The sequence below is a fragment of the Rhea pennata genome, chromosome 1 (genome assembly GCF_028389875.1).
Source record: "Rhea pennata isolate bPtePen1 chromosome 1, bPtePen1.pri, whole genome shotgun sequence".
Taxonomy (NCBI): Eukaryota; Metazoa; Chordata; class Aves; order Rheiformes; family Rheidae; genus Rhea; species Rhea pennata.
In genome coordinates, this window is record NC_084663.1 from 86,706,671 (window position 1) to 86,719,170 (window position 12,500).

The following is a 12,500-nucleotide window of genomic DNA, read 5'->3' on the forward strand; positions in this document are numbered from 1 at the left end:
ACCTTGACTCCCTCTTTAATGTTGTCATTATATTTTTGGACTGTGTTTAAATACATATCATTTGCATGCTTTCTTGTATATGAACCACAAGTACTTCTCAAAAACACGTTCTCTTGGTTGAGGAGTAAACTCCCTCCAGCTGAATTAACTGGAATTACTACAAGTATTTAGTGCTTCAGAACCAGCTGTTGTCAGAAATGAAGCTACCTTCTATCTCAATTTTGCTGGCACCTGAGGTCAGCCTGCTTTTAGATCTTTATGTTCCCAGGAAGTTTGAACTCTGGGGGCACTTTTTACTGCTTCCGTGTATTGCTTGGTAATGACTCTGAGCTGGAGTGCCTGCCATGTATCTGGCTCATCTGCCTGCCCAACCTCATGCAACACAAGCCCTTGAGTTTTACAAGACTCCAGGTGAGGGCGGTACCGCCAAGAGACATCATTTGTGGTGGTGTTTTAAGACACTGTATCACAAGACCCGCAGAATTAACATAGCTCACCATACCTGAAAACGAACACGAGATGGAGAAAGAGGGAGCGGAAGAGCCAAGGTGACACGGAGCAGGAATTCATCCCTTTCCCTGCAATACATCCTTGTGTTGGCTCGGCTGCATCTGGAACTATGCTCTCAGCAAAAGCAGGAGGACTTGCAGATCTCTGCTGCCACTGTTACCTGTGCTGGCTTGATTTTCGCTAATGAATGCCAGTCAACACTGCCTGCTGCTGTACGGCCATATTTACTGGTAGGATGCAAGAAATGGGAAAACCTTGGAAGAAACATGTAACTGCTGTTAATTTTGTGATGTAGATGCTTTGAGAGAAAGCTGTTGCCAGTCTGCTTTATTCTCTTAACTCATGTCAGTCCTGTGGTTAGAATTACTGTACTATATAGAAGTCCTGTATTTTATATACACGTGTATATATATATATATAATATATACATACTCTCTGTATATATAGAACATATACTATGCTTGACTAGCAGTTACTGTGGCATTTTGCACTAGCTCTGAGACCATTAACCACTGCTATACTCATTACTGCCACTCTGTTGCATTACTACTGAACATTTTGTCCAGGAAGCTACGCAATGTCTTCACTTTTCACGTGTGAAAGCTAATGAGTTTGTGCGAGGCTGCAGAGAGCCCTGAAAACCTTTTCCCTTTTACACCCTCCTATGGCTGCCTTTTACGCAGTGCCCCTACACCAGCTCCGATTTGAAGCAGGTTAAACTCCGTTAACCCAGACAGGTCAGCGCCGCCCTTTCGTGTCACACTGCCGTGACAGTTAGGCGGGAGGGCTCCCCGCACCCGCCGGGCGACCGGCCCCAAACCGAGCGGCGGCGGCGCCGCCCCCCCCCCCCCCCCCCCCCCCCAATCGCCCCGTCGCAGTTCCCGGCATGCCCCGCTCGCACGCTGCGGGCATCTCGGCGGGAGTGGCGTGCCCTATCTGCGGCTGCGCCAGAGGCGTAAACGCGCGCTGCATGCCGGGAGCTGTAGTCTTCCCGGAGCGGCGCGGCCTGCCGGCCTCGGTCGCCGTGCTTGGCCTGAGGGGGGCGCCATTGCCGCGCTAGGGATTGCCCCCGTCTCCTAGGGGCGCCGGAAAGGCTCTCTGTCCCAGAGGGCGCTGCGGCAAGGCAGGAAGTGACGTGATTGCTGGCGCATGCGCACCGGCCTCCAGAGCCAGCTCGGGCAGGCAGGCAGGTAGGGAGGGAGCGGCGCTCGCGCGCCTTGGACCCGAGAGGAGACAGTGCGGGGCCGCGCCAGGCTGGGCCGCGCCGCCGGCAGGAGGTATGAGGGGAGCGGCCGCCGCCGCCTGGTGCGCCGAGGCGGGAGGGAGGGCGCCGGGCGCGGGCGGATAACGGATAGCGCCAGCCGGGCGGCGAACGGGGCCCGGCCAGGCGCGCGGCAGGAAGGATGGGGCCCGCGCGGGCGGCCGGGGGCGGGGCCGGCCGCGGCGTGGGCGCCCGGCGCGCGCCTGCAGCAGGCGGTGGCGGGAGCGGCACGGCGGGAAGGGGCTGCCCCGCGCCCGGCCGCCCCCCCGCCCCGGGCCGCTCGTCGGGTAGGCCGTGGGCGGGCCGCGGCCGGGGAGGGGCTGCTGCTGGCCCGGGAGCCGCGGCGGGGCGCGTGGGTCTGCGGGCTTGCCCCGGCGGCGCGCGGGGCAGCGCGGGAAGCTCGCTCCGCGGCTTTCGAGGTACTCGAGAGGGCTGTGAAAAGTTAGAACTCCATGTAGTGCGGATGGTCTTCCCCAGGCTTGATAATTGTTGCGAGGCATATGAAATTTTCCTTTTGCGGGCAAGGGTCATAAGGAGTGTATAGGAAAGAAATGAAACTTTCTCGTGTATTTCCTAAACTTGTCCGTTTTATTTTCACTTGTGATCTCAGTCCGTCTCATAAGAGCTATTGCTTCTTGCAAACATAATCTCACAAGTTATTCCAGGCTTATTACAATATTGTCTTTCTTTGTCTATCTGTGGTGAAAAGTTTGGGCCTTATCTAGAAATGTGGTGACTGTTTCCCATTGCTATGTCTCTAGAGATCTTATAACCTGCAAAAATCCACCCCATTCATAATCTTTCAAATTTGTATTCCTCATGCAAGAATACAAGCAATGATGATTTTAAACTTTGCCTCTTGAGGGCGTTTATTGAAAGCTGAAACTCAAAGCTGAAAAGGTAAGTAAGTCCTGAACTGTGAAAATCTTGGGCTGCTGTTTCTGCTGAATACCCAAATGATGCTGAGTGATTGTATTTCCTAGTCTTGTTACCCTTTTTTTATTCAAACTACCATTTCTTTGGAATTTTTTTTTGTTTCCTAGCATATCTTCAGCTCTGACTGTTTAATGTTAGTGAAAGACTTATGAAGTCTGTGTATATATGTGTGGGCTGTCTAGAGGTGAGATTGCAACTTCATCCCTAGAAGCTAGCTGTTTTAAAGCTATTATGTGTATACCTGAACAGTATAGTGAGTAATAGTTTGGATCAAACTTATCTTAGGTGTATCTTTACATATGGATTTATGTTGCCCTCCCTGCTACATTTTCACATATGAACTAGCGATTCAAAGCAAGTTTGTGACTGTGCAAACTAAAGTTGTGCCTGTTAATTGCACTTTTGACATATCCATAGGCACTGGGAAAAAATGAAGAGGAGATTAAGGTATGAGATGATATGTAAGTTAGAGGCCCTTCTCACAATGGGATCCCATCTCATAATTTTAACAGATGCAGTGGTGCTTCACTTCAAAGAGAACACAGTGGTTATTGGGGCCTAGGGAATATGATTTTTTTTTCCTTTGAGACTTTTGATTTATTGGACAGTGTTTTATTGCATCAGGTCTCTAATTGCAACACTATACGAGGATGTTTCCTTTTGCCGTCAGGGTACCACGCATCAGGTTTTTCCAATGTTGCGCTCTCTGTGTGCATATATTCAGACCTGACTTGCTTATGTGGTCATGTACATTTAGTTCAGTGCTAATTGCTTGAAGAAGTCCCAGTTCATTCTAGTTTGAAAGGTGGAAGGTGGCAGTGGTCCATTTCAGCAGCACTGCCCAAAGACACTGTTAAAACAAGAAATATAGTGATTTCTGATACTGTAGCAGTTTATGAAGGTTCTTTATCAGAACTTTTAAGCATAAATGTATATTTAACCAGATTGTTTAATAGTTGCATTACAACTTCAGTGTTCCAGTGCAGTGCTTTTTTATTTCTTCCTCATTGTTGAATTAACTAAAGTGAACAGAATCCTGTGTTTTATTTTAAACTGTCCTTCTGTATCTAGCAAGCTTTTCTGTTTTGATATCTTTTGTTTTGTTGGTTGCTTTCTTCATGAGAATCTGGCATTTTTCTGTAGTGTTTTACAAGTCTTAGAGGGGCAAAGGAGAGCTTAAATAATATCCTTAAGAACAGAGAAGGAAAGCATATCTCTAAAGGCAACACTGGTGAGTTGGAAAATACAACTTTGTGTTTAATGGAGCCAGAATGCGCCATCCAGAAAAATTGAGATAGTCTATGTGAAAAAGGATAGGATGTAGGAATTAAAAATAGGTGATATAAACTGGGAGTAGGAGTTCTAATTCAAGCTAGAAATGTGAGAAAATGAGTAGCAGCAAATTGGTAAATTTAAGGGTTTTGATTAAATACTTCAGAAAGCAAAAGAGTAGAGGAGTTGGGAAGCTAATAGGCTATGAGCAAGTGACTGTAACAATTAAGAAAAATAAGACATTAAAAGACATTCAACTGATGGAATGTGCGAGGTTGAAATGTCTAAACAGAGTTTTGGAATGAGGTAATGAGCTATGAGCTAGCAAGACCAGACCACTTTTGTTTTCAGCTTCCAAGCTTGTTTTCTGAACTGAAATGAAAAATGAAAAATGAAAGCATCTAACCTGATACTAAGGGATTAAAGGATATCAGAAGTCCTTGTTTAAAAAATAATAATGAAGAAAATCGATGTAAATTTCAGAGATAAGTGGCAGTGATATCATGGCAAGTCTTCAGTTTTTCTGCTCTGAAGAAAAAAAATAACTGTCTATTACTTTGTTGACAGACTTAAAAAGCTGTATTGTATTTACAAGAATGAATGTGGATTTTTCAGGATACAAAATGCTAGCAGTAGGATTGTAGGCCTATAGAAACATCAGTGTTAGAAGTTGTTTTAAGAGGGTAGAGAAACTCTGGAAAAACAGCAAAGGTAAGTTTAAACAGAACGTAGAGTGAAAACTTCTGCTGAATAAACAGCTGTCATCAATTTTCATAACAAGAGGACTGGGTACTGCTTAATATGCAGTCTCATTAATGTTCTGAACTTCATTGAACACTGTGTAGGTATAATAATTCATTATGAGAAAAATGCAGCAGAAGTGGAGGTAGTCTAAGGCAGGTGATGAACACTAAGTTTCCTTTTACCAGAATTGATTAAAAAAGCATGCTAGTAGTAGGAAGGTTTGTGAAAAAGTGGTGGAAAGCAATAGTGGATTGGATATAACATGTTCACTTCTGTTTGTTCAGTCATGTAATACAGGAATAAATGAAATTTATTGTGATTTTAAAGTGAATGCTTTTTAAAAACATAACCAATGCTCAGTGTTATGAGGTGGCAAAAGCTAAAAGCATTAGAACTGAAAGAAATAGGATTGCAATTCTGGGTGTGTATATATAGACAAAAATATACTGAGTTTTAAGGGTATGCTCTAAGAGTGAAGATTTAGCTAGTCACCAACTGCTGTAAGTTTCCTTATAGTCATGTCATTCTGCAACAATTGTTTTCCCTTTTCTTATTTTTGTTTGGTAGTTTAGGCCACTTGTCAGGTTCAGCAGGCATATTCATATATTGTCTGAGAACCTAACCAGAGTTTGACACACGAAACATCTTTTTTTTTCTCTGAATGAATGATTTGCTGATTTTAGAGTTAGAGCATCCTGTAATTAAACATCCTGATCTCCAAACAAGGCATTGTAAGCCTAGAAAATCCAGTGCTAAGATTACCCTTGAAAGGAAATGTGCCCGTTCATATATGAAGCTGTTATTTTGGCAGGCAAGTCACGTAAGCCATTTGATGATAATTCTGTGATGATGATTAAATTGTTGTGATTAAATTGCTGTGATTTCTGTTGGTCTAAGGCAGGATGAAACAGTCTTAAAAGATGTGAGAATCCTTTTGTAACTTCCACATGATCACCTGTTTAGCTGCCTAGCTGTGCTTGGCTTACCTTTCCTCTCTAATGTGAAAAAAGCAGAAAGGCAAAGTTGTCTTTGTGAATGCGCCGTTTGTTGGATTTGAGGGCTGTCAGAATAGCAGCAAGGTTAGGCTTAAATGGGACAAGGAAAGAAGAGAGAGAGAGTCATGCAGCTTTAGAACTCTCCTTATGGTTTTCGGTTTGATGCTTGGTGCAGCTGATACATCAATATTATGCAGTTTTCAGTTGTTGATGTCTTAAGGTAGTATGCATTCAGTAGAATTTTGACTTACTGTTATTTTGTGCTTTTATTATTGTTCCCCAGTTACCTGGAAGCGTTTTTGGCATACTCTGTATCTTCATGTTGACTTGTTCCAACAAGTAAATTCATTGAATGCAAATTTGTCATCGAGGAGGGTGAGAGATGCATTTGGTTTCGGTATCTACCGGCATTTACAATCCTGAATAAAAGCTGCTTGAAACTACAAAATTAACTTCATTATTAAATTAAATTAGTTTATTTTAACCTAATTTATGTTAAAAAGTGAAGGGTATCTTATTTTAATTACATGAAATGCCTGAAGATTCTCCATTGTTCTCTTGCAAAAAAAGTTTTAGGTCATGTTAGGATATTAGAAATGTTAGAATGACTCTCTCGTGACAGCTGAGGACTATCCAGTGATGCAGATGACCATTTTTCAAATGCTCCACTTCTTAAATATGACCTTACAGAAAATATGTTGTGGGTCAACTAGTTTTGTAAGTCTGTGGAGGACATACTGCAATCTTAATCAAAACCAAAATAAATCTCTGTTTTAAAATAAAAATAAATTACATTTTAGTTTGATGCACAGGAATAATCACTTCCGTTATTTCATGCAAATGAGCATGTTAATATGAAGGTACTTTTTGTGTGTTAATATAATAGTATGTAGTTCAAAATTTTAATTGCCCTATCACTAGCTACTTTGTTTTATAACTTGTGAGATCTTTTTTGCTTTCAGAGTGATTATGGAGTTATAGAACTCATTTTTTTTTTTCTGCATTTGAACAGACTGTTTTGACTATGAGCATGGTAAAGGAATTTTGTGTTTGTGACTCAAATCAGACAGGGTCAGTTAATAAGTTGTCTTTGAGGCTTGGTAATTTTCTGCCCTTTTGTTCAAACTAACTTTCTGGAGTTTTGAAAGCGGTATCTGCTGCCTCGTTCAGTGAAAAAGGTCCATTAAAAATGGAACTCAAAAGATCTCAGAGATAACTTGGTGATGGTAAATACAGTAGGATACTAGATATACTGTGCTTAATCTTTTATTGAATCTTTTTTCTTTATTAAAACTATTTTTTAAAGATTAACTTAGGTGACCAATTATGTGGCTGTTAGGGCACTTAAAGAATACTACAGGCAGACATGCCATAAATTTTAAGGCAATACCACATGTCAAGTAATTCCTTTTCTGTTGTTTGTTTTTTTTTTTTTGCTGCATGCATGATTATGCTTCTTTGATTATTTTTGTTTGTTTTTGTGTGTTTCTTGGTGTGTTGAGGGCAGTTCAAGGACCTGGCAAGATGGTTTTGGCCTGATTTTAGGCATGTCTCATAAGAAACTATACTTTGTGAGCAGAGCATCTTTCTGAATATTACCTGGAAATGTACTGAACTGATTCCTCAGGATTAATCAGATAACAATTTTGTGAAAATACTTTTTTTAATACCAAATTTTCTGCAATGTAATACTCTTCTCCCCCTTTCTGTGGAAGAACAGATCGCTGGTTGAGGAGCCATCCCTACAGAGCTGAATTGGTTAGAACTGACAGCAAGTTTCCTTAGCGTTGTTCAATTAATGTACTCGGCTTCCATTTTTCCTTTTCTTTGTTTGTGTCTGAGCATGTTTGTTATATTAGAAAAAATGATTGACAGTGAGCTTTCTAATTCATTTGTATTTTCAAGTCTCGTGCAAAAAATTGTATGTCTTTTAAGAGCTTGTTTTAGTTTTCTCCTGTTTTAAATTGCCCTCAATTTGGGCAAGCTGCAGTCCAACTTGCCAAATGCCCAAAGAAGCAGAGCGCACTGAATTTGAAGTATTTAACCTGCCTTGGTATTTCAAAGGTTCATAAATCTACCAGAACAGAAACAATTATGAACTAATACCTCCTTCTGGGCATGGAGAGGAGAATAAATAAAAAGTGCTTCTAGAGAAAAGTAGACTTGAAAGATAGGCAGATGAGCTTTTTTTTCTTTCTTTCCCCCTTTTTTTTTGAAAGACTGCTAAGAGGCTCAACACTCTTTCAAGGCTATATATTCTATACATTTAGCTAATAAGATTAGGTTAAGTTTGAAGTCCCATTAATCCTCTTGGATAACAGAAGGTGATTCTTCTGCTTCTTCTCCATCATTCTTCTGTTACACTCTCCTTATGGCAAACAATGTTATTGTTACTCTACGTAAACTGAAGTCTGTCATTTTTTTGTAGTGAATAGCACTAATGTCTGCCCCTGCAGCTTCCCAAAGCCACAGGAAATGGAATTAACATCATTATTCTTTTTCTTTTTTAGTGCTAGGTTTTGGAATAACATCAGGAAAACTTACTTTTGCAGGTATTTTATGAATACTGCTATTGTTAGAATTCTACAGTGCCTGTGAGACATGTTCCCCAATTCCATTTTAAAGGTAGAGAAAGTTGAGCTGAAGTGCTAGAAATTGGCCATATGCTACTTGAGCAATAGCTTTTGGTAACTTAGGTAAGCATTCTTTCCTCTAGATACCACAAGCTGTGCAAGAGTCTGAAGACTTTGGAAAAGAACAAATACCACCAGTGTCCCTCAAATAATGAGTGTTTCTACTGATGAGCACTCCTGATGAATTCTTATTGAACTCCCATTGACCTCAAGTATCCATTGTACTTTATCAAATATTTTGCAAAAGAAGCAGATTCAGTGTCACCAAAATGTTTATCTTTTGAGTCAGTTTTTCAGTCAACAGGAGGTGACAATGAAGAGATTGATCAGTCTGCTGATTTTATGCATTTTCTTTTTACTCAGATTACATTGTAAAAAGTGTAGAGACTTGTAGATGGTTTTTGGTCTCTCTGGGATGATGGAAGATACCCTTGGAAATTTTCCAGGGAACTAGTATTAATCCCTAGATGATACTTTTATCAGTGTACAACATGTATTATTCATGGTGTTATTATCAGGACCTTTAGTTGTTTGTCACTTCCAAGAAAGCTGAGAGTCTGTTGCCGCAAAGTCTAAATTCTTCTGTTAGCATCCTGAACCCATTGCTTTAGATGAGTTACAAATGACCAAGTGCTGCTTTCAGAGTACAATTTAAATTGGGATAGGTTTTTTAGTCTCTAGGAGCATCAGAAGATGACATATCCTGTTTCCAGAGGCCAGTGAATTGGTAGAACATCTGTCTAGGCTGTGCTGTAGGTTTTGACGTGATGTTAAAGACCATGATTGTAAGGAAACTTTAATTCTGCAAAGAGTCTAAAGGCCTAAGACAGAGCCAAGCTGTAAATAAAGATCTCTGGAGGTAAAGATTTTGTAGCAGTTAGGCAGCTTTGTAGCAAGGGTTCAAGCATTTCTTCGCTTGAATAATTCGTGCTTCTTTTCACACTTTTTTGAGTTCTATGCTAATAGTGTCATTTCCAATACAGATTGTTCTTTCAGGATTGACAGTGCCTGTTCTGGTTCTTCGTCCTCTGTTTAGTTTTTCGTCCTCTGTTTAGTGACTACCTGAAGGGGGGGGGGGGAGAGAGAGAGAGAGAGAGAGAGAGAGAGAGAGAGAGAGAGAGAGAGAGAGAGAGAGAGAGAGAGAGAGAGAGAGAGAGAGGTTTGACAGTAAAATAGAGCTCACAGCTGGGCCTCCTTTGAACAACTGTTATTTAGGAAATGTAGACTGGTAGTATCTTGGGACATGGATCTTCAAGATAACTTCTTTTGTTAAGCAACCTCTAATGTTTCTCTTCAACACTCTTGTCTGCCTTTTCTCTTCCAGTTTATTTGAATTGGAAGGAAGAATTACTTGTACAGCTTTTCTGAAATACATTTTTTTCTCTTATTTCCACTCTTAATGCCGTAGAAAAGTTCATCTCTAACTATTTTTGATATCAGCAGTATGTTTGGTAATCTTATCTTCAGTCATTCCTTAGGATTGTATATACTGTTTTGTAATTCTTGATTTGTGAGGCCTGTATTTTTACGTCTGAATGTGCAGAATAAGCAAGAGTATTAGTCACATGCTATTTCTTAAAAAAAGAAAAAAAAAAGTCCTTAAGGTTAGTAGTAGTGATATCTGATTTAAGAAGGCAAAGAGTTCATTTTTATCCTAATTTAGATGGTTGCTTGGACAAGATAGGTCATCACTGTAAGTGACTGTTTCACACTGTCTCTGAAATTTTTGACTTGATCAGCAGAAAAAATGCATGCTGACCACTTCAGATGTGCAGTACTTTTCTGTTTTTCCTAGAAATCTGAGCTTAGATCGTTTCCAGTTTTGGATAGGGGACCTGTTTTGAACACCTAAAAATCTTAAGATCATAATTTCTTTAGTGAATGTAGTCAGTCAAGAGTGGATGCTGGTTTTTAGTTTAATACTTTTTTTTTTTTTTTTTTCAGGACTACTAGATTGAGGGGGTGAAAATGTCATAAGAGATTTGAGTGGTGCTGCATTAAAATCCCAATAATACACTATGGAAACTCCTCATCAGTTTACCAGAGATTTTCAACTGTAGAAGGGAGTGTCCAAAAACATGGAAAATACTATACTATCTTTAGGAAAAAAAGAACGGTAGAGCATTTCCATGACAACCACCACAGACTTTCACCAGAAGTAGCTTTAATTTTGATAGTGTGGAAAAGATATAGGGCTTGGTATTTGCTTTGAAAAAATTACTATGGGTGAATTCAAAGCAATTGTTACCAATTAAGCTACAGTAAAACTGCTTATTGTAAGTGGATGGGGCAGTCTGAAGTTGTTATGCCCCTTTGATTTGGTCTAGGGGAAAGACTACACCCTGAAAAGTGGAAAGACAGACTTATAGAAAACAATTATGGATGAACAAATCAACTAACACAGGATTGTTTTAATCTCAATGATAAAGAAATAATTTGTTGTCACACTGAATAGCTGTAGTGATGTTGTCAGTAGATAGATAACAGATAGTAGAAAGATATAGTAGGTAGTTATCAGTGAGCTAGATAAAATCCTGGATGTGGTCATAAAATTCCTTATCAGTAGTCAGAGAAACAGTAAAAGGATGGTGCTATTTTAGATTTGATTTTAGGAGGCACGGAGGATATTATAAAAGCTCCTTTTAGAAAATAACTTTGGATTATGCAGTTCAGAAAGGAAGATATATAAAGTGGATATGTGTTGGAGTTGTGTTTATTTACTTCCTGTGAGAGACTATTTATGAATTAAGTTCTTGATGTCGTTATTAGTGGAATTCTTTAATTTCTTGAATATTGAAGGAAGCTTAAGTTTTCCAACTTTAATGAAGAAACCTCTCCAGTCATCTGGTGGTAGGAATTTGTAGGAAGGCTTTACTCCCACTATCTCAAGAGGTTTTTTTGTGTACAGACTGCTCAGCAAATAGAGAGGGTTAGTCAGCAGAGTGAGCTGTCTTGAAAGTCAGAAATAAGCATGGCAAAAGTTGCAACTAAAGCTTGTAAAGGATCTAACACCAAATAAAGATAATTTTTTAAGTTATAAAAATAGAGAATGAGAAAGTGTGGAACAATTATGGAGAGGGGTTGAGGTAATGTTACAGAATCCAAATAAAAATTAATAAATACTGTGCTTATATTTTCAATGGAGGTGGTGATATGAAACACAGCAGGAGGGGATTAATAGAGCTAGAAGGGGAAAATAAAAGTTATTACCTTAAAGACAAATAAATTGGAAAGAAACTAATACACTTTAGTTGTGAGATGGGGGAAGCTGGATAAATGAGTGCAGTAATGAAAAATATACTAGGGGAACTTGCTGCTGATGAAATTGCATGGTATCACTGACAATTGAAAATGTTGGAACACCATGCTGGAAGGGTCACAGAACAGAAATGAGATGAAATTCAATAATAAAGAATGTAGATGTTCACTGTCAAAAGTTTCCTTTAAGCTGAAAAATTTCAGGGATTGAAAACACAGATTTAAAATGATCATAGGAGCTGTCAAAGTTCTGAACTCCTAAACAAAGACAAAGGGTATCCTGTGAGTTTGAGAAGAGATGTTTCAGGTAAAAATGAAGAATTTTTAATAATGTCACCTAAGACCTTGAGATCTTATCTGAAGTATTTATTTCTGTGATTGTTTATGTTCGGGGTAGATTGAACAGAAGCAAAGAAGAGCTGCTAGTGCGATCAAAAGCAAGGAAAGCATATTTAGTAAGAAAAGACTAGAAAAACTTGACTAGGCAAAATGAAAGAAGAGAGAAGGAAAAAACTTCTGATGAGGATCTTGGAGGGAAATAACTCAGGAGTTGGGGAAGAGGGCTGTTTCAAGGACTTTTCTGGCAAAAGAGCAAATAGATAAATATTGCTACCAAATAAATTTAGACAAGAAGTTTTAAGTTCCTCAGCGAATGTCATATCACTTGTTAGTGTGGTTATGTGAGCTCATTGCTGAGGTGACATGACTGAGAAAAGCAAGAGTGTGAGCTGTAAAATTCATGTTTGCTTATAGTGCAGGAACATGGATGATGGCAGATACCAAGAATTCCTTAAAAATATTAAGCTAATATCTTATATTTGAACAGTTGACAAAGTGACTGCCATTTAATAGCAGTTGTATAAAAGTGTCAAGCAACCTGATATACTTCAT

At 39.6% G+C, this 12,500-nt stretch overlaps 1 protein-coding gene across 1 annotated transcript in view; it reads left to right on the forward strand.

Annotated features, from left to right (window-relative positions):
* The first annotated feature begins 1,683 nt into the window (after positions 1-1,683).
* Positions 1,684-12,500, forward strand: part of KPNA1 (karyopherin subunit alpha 1) — a 61,454-nt gene continuing 50,637 nt past the window's right edge. The window contains exon 1 of the mRNA XM_062594675.1: positions 1,684-1,787. The gene's annotated coding sequence lies outside the window, so the exon portion shown is untranslated. The remainder of the gene's footprint in view (positions 1,788-12,500) is intronic.